This window comes from Cebus imitator, unplaced genomic scaffold, assembly GCF_001604975.1.
Source record: "Cebus imitator isolate Cc_AM_T3 unplaced genomic scaffold, Cebus_imitator-1.0 Scaffold291, whole genome shotgun sequence".
NCBI classification, from domain to species: Eukaryota; Metazoa; Chordata; class Mammalia; order Primates; family Cebidae; genus Cebus; species Cebus imitator.
The window spans coordinates 1,425,631-1,430,469 of NW_016107606.1; the positions used below are offsets into that span (position 1 = coordinate 1,425,631).

Genomic DNA, 4,839 nt, shown 5'->3' on the forward strand with positions numbered 1-4,839 from the left:
CCTGTACTTCCATGTCCAGGACAATGTCGGTCGAGAGCAAGACTCTCTGTGCTGGAACTAACCTTGTCCATCTTCCCACAGCTCAGTATTCTCTTCCTCAAAATAAAGGAAATGATCAACTTCTTGAAACATGCCTGATTTTAACTTGGTTTTCTTTATGAATATGATAATATCAGCATTTTCGAAACTGCTTGTTAGAAGTACAGAGTTGTGCAGCTTAGATTCTGGTGTTATATCAGACCTCTGTGTTCAAGTCCTCCTGTGGAGTGGACCTGTCACATTGGAACACACAGAGGTGGGGACTGGAGTATCTCACAGCTTCCCCAGGGGTTCCAATTGGCTGGAAGTGCAGGTCCTACCTCTTTCCACCAGGGGCAGAAGAAATGGTTTGAAAAACAGTGATGGCCAGATGATGCATCATGCTCTTAAGTTTCATTTCTAGATTCTATCATCTATGTCAATTTTTCATCCATTATTTTTACTCACTGTAGATTTTTAATGAGATGTAGAGAAAAATCCAAGCTGAAAAGAATCAACAACATTTTACCTCAAAAGAATAAAGACATAATTACCAGTGGTCGGTAGTACATCTATATGGAACAGCTGAAGGCGTTGCTCATCTCGTGCTTTTGAGATGCACGCATTATCAAGCCTAACCCTGCAAACCGGAGATGCAGAGCTGACTTAAAAAGCTGCTGTTTTGTCCTAAGAAAATCCCTTAATACAGTATCTGTTTTTCATAGTAGTTTAGCTAAGCTTCTGACATTACCACCACTTGCTTCCCCATGTTTCTAAACCATACTGACTCAAGGAAAAGGAATCTTTGGATAGAGATAACATGTGATTGAAAATCTGATGACATTTTGCATAGTCAGAAAGACTGTTCCTGCTTAGAAAATGTTTTCTGTATAACACAGATGTGTTTTTCAATGCCTTGGAATTTCCTCTTTAGAAAATATGTTGAGTCAACCGAATTTCTGAAGAAAATAATTGTATCCTGAATTTAGCTCTGCTGAAAGAGCATGCAAGAGTTGCAATCATGTCCTTTGTAAACGTGTTTTAAAGTTTTGCCAGAGTTTATCACATGTGGATGAAATGAAGGAACAGGGTTCTCAGGGTTAACAGAGACTTTGATTTGCAAAATAATGAGAAAGTGCATAAAGGTAAAAATAAAATACATATGTGCCAACATGTACATGATCACTAATCCTCAGAATGTAAAGACCTCGATTATTTTATATTCAAAATCCTTATTGCTTATTGCCCCTTATTTGGAAGATTCCTAGTAAAATAAAGATTGGGAGTGGGTAAATGTCTGAATATGGTAGAAAGGCCTCTTTATCTGTTTCCTGTTTGCAGGGAGGATTAGAAACAAAGCCACAATAAACTTTTTTTTTCCAAAGTGACTATACCATTGGCATTTCCACCAGCAACAGAGGAGAGTTCTGTTTTGTCAGCATTTTTGCCAACAGTCTTTTTATTATTTTGATTATTCTAATAAAGGCATAGTAGTATTTTATAGTAGTTTAATTTGAATTCTTGTAATAAGAATATTGAGTATCTTTTCATGTTTATTTTCTAATCATATATCTTACTTGGTGAAATGTCTTAGCAAATATTTTGCCAATTTTTTTATTGCTTTTTTCTTCACTATTGAATTTTGAAAGTGTGTTATATATTTTGAATGTCACTTATTTATTAAACATATGTTTTATTAACATGTTCTCATAGTGTATGGCTTGTCTTTTTTTTTTTTTTTTTTTTTTTTTTTTTTTTTTTTTTTTTTTTTTTTTTTTTTTTTTTTTTTTTTTGAGATGGAGTCTTGTTCTATTGCCCAGGCTGGAGTGCAATGGCATGGTCTTGGCTCACCGCAACCTCTGCCTCCCGGGTTCAAGCAGTTCTCCTGCCTCAGCCTCCTGAGAAGGTGGGATGACAGGTGCGTATCACCACGCCTGGATAATTTTTGTATTTTTAGTAGAGAAGGGGTTTCACTATGTTGGCCAGGATGGTCTCAAACTCCTGACCTCCTGATCCACCCACCTCGGCCCCCCAAGTCTTTTTATTTTCTTAACAAGGTCTTTCAAAAGGTAGGATTTCTTAATTTCAATTAATTATGTTTGGTCTTTTCTTTCAAGGACAGTGTTATTAGTCTTATATCTAAGAACTCTTTGCTGAACTTATGATTAAGTTTACTTCTAGAAATTTTATATGTCAAAACCACTATGAGATATCATCTCAGGCAGGTCAGAATCACAATTATTAAAAAGTCAAGAAACAATAGATGCTGATGAGGCTGTGGAGAAATAGGAAAGCTTTTACACTGTTGGTGGGAATATAAATTAGTCAACAATTGTGGAAGACAGTGTGGTGATTCCTCAAGGATCTAGAACCAGAAATACCATTTGACCCAGCAATCCCATTACTGGGTATACCCAAAGGAATATAAATCATTCTACTACAAAGACACATGCACGTGGATGTTTACTGTAGCACTATTTTCAGTAGCAAAGACATGGAACCAACCCAAAGCCCATTAATGATAGACTGGATGAAGAAAATGTGGTTAAAAATACACCATGGAATACTATTTAGCCACAGAAATGAATGAGATCTTATCCTTTGCAGGAACATGGATGACACTGGAAACTATTGTCCTCAGCAAACTAACACAGAAACAGAAAACCAAACACTGCATGTGCTCACTCATAAATGGGAGTTGAACAATGAGAACACATGGACACAGGAAGGGGAACAACACACACTGGGGCCTGTTGGGGGGTAGGGAGTGAGGGGAGAGAACCTAGAGGAGGAGTCAATAGGTGCGGCAAATCACCATGGCACATGTATACCTATGTAACAAACCTGCACGTTCTGCACATGTATCCTGGAACTTAAAGTAAAATAATTAAAAATAAATAAATAAATAAATAAATAAATAAATAAAACTTTGGCAGGGAGCGGTGGCTCACACTTGTAATCCTAGCACTTTAGGAGGCTGAGGCGGGTGGATCATGAGGCCAGGAGTTCAAGACCAGCCTGAGCTTTGCGCAGTGGCAGTATTGTAGACAATGAGGTTTAACAGAGGTGGGTTTATTGCTAATTGAAAACTTTTCCCAATACTCTGCCAGGACAACTTGAAATATAGTTGGCATTGGCAATTTTTGGCAGTCTCTATGGAGACTGAATTATAAAAATACATACATACATACAAACATACATACATACCAGCCTCGCCAACATGGTGAAAACCCGTCTCTACTAAAAATACAAAAAGTTAGTCAGCCATGGCAGTGGGTGCCTGTAATCCCAGCTACTCGGGAGGCTGAGGCAGGAGAATAGCTTGAAACTGGAAAGCAGAGGTTGCAGTGAGCCGAGATCATGCCACTGCACTCCAGCCTGGGCGACAGAGAGAAACTCTGTCTCAAAAATATATAATTAATAAATAAATTTTAAAAAAGAAACTTTATAGGTGATAATACTTAAGTCTATAATCTATTTTAATTTTTGTATACAGTGCAAGATATGGGTCAAAGTGCAAGTTGTATGTATGTGAATGTCCCAGCATCAATTACTAGAAATACTTTTCTTTCTCAGTTGAATTGCTTTGCAAAACTTTGCAGAAAACCAATTGATAATATCTAGCAGGACTATTTCTGGACTCTCTTTTCAGTTCCATTAGTTCAGGTATCTATCCTTTTGCTGATGCCACACTGACTTGACTACCACAGCTTTCCAGTGAGCCTTGAGCCATGTAGCGTGATCCTTCCAAGTATGTTCTCTCGTTTTCAGTGTGGTTTGGGTTATTTCTGTGAATTTTTACTAAATTTTAGAAGTACTATGTCAATTCTTATTTTAAAAATCGTGTGTGATGTTGACTCAAATTGCATTAATTCTATAAATTAATTTGGGGAGAAGTGACATTATCACTTCTGAGTCTTCCAGTTCATGATGGGAAGATGAACATAAAGTTCATCTTTATGTCTTTTTAGTTGGTCTTTAATCAGTGTTCCTTTAATAAGTGTTTTTTTTTAAATTTTTTGACATACAGGTAATTTAGAGTTTTTACATTTATACAAATTTCAAATTGTTTATTGATAGCATATTAACATGCAACTGTTATTTATTCATTTATTTATTTGTGATGGGGGGTCTCACTCTGTCACCCAGGCTGGAGTACAGCAGCACAGTCATAGCTCACTGAAGCCTCAAATTTGGAGGCTCAAGCAATCCTCCCAACTCAACCTTTCAAGTAACTTGGATCACAGGCACACATCACCATGCCCAGCTAGTTTTTGTTTTTGTTTTAATTTTTTGTAGAGACAGGGTCTCACTATGTTGGGCAGGGTTTTCTGAAACTCCTGGCTTCAAGGAATCCTCTTCTCTCTCCCTCCCAAAGTACTGGGATTACAGAGGAGCCACCATACCTGGCCTGATTTTTAAACATTGTTTTGCTAATATCATGTTTCAGCTCCAGTAGCATTCTATGGATTCGTTTGTATTTTCTTACACTATTACACTATCTGTAAAGAGAAATAGTTATTTTTTATTTACAGTCTATGTGCTTTCATTTCTTTTTTCTTCCTCCTTATTGAACTACCTACAATGACCAATAAAAATAGCAACAGGGGACATCCTTGTCTTGTTCCTGATTTTAGAAAGAAACCGTTCAATTTTTTACTAATAAACATGACTTTAGTTGTAGGTATTTTGTGGGTTTTTTTTTTTTTTTTTGAGCTGAGGACATTTTATTGTATTGAATGAACAAATATTATTACAGAGTTCTATTTGCATCTCAAAAGAAGATCATACGCTTTTCCTTCTTTAGTCTGTTAATATAGT

The 4,839-nt window shown here is 36.6% G+C and overlaps 1 non-coding gene across 1 annotated transcript; it reads left to right on the plus strand.

The window, feature by feature from the left end:
* Positions 1-3,039: 3,039 nt before the first annotated feature.
* Positions 3,040-3,180, plus strand: LOC119467455. The gene has a single exon (XR_005195996.1). It is a non-coding gene; the product is annotated as a U4 spliceosomal RNA (small nuclear RNA).
* Positions 3,181-4,839: the final 1,659 nt, after the last annotated feature.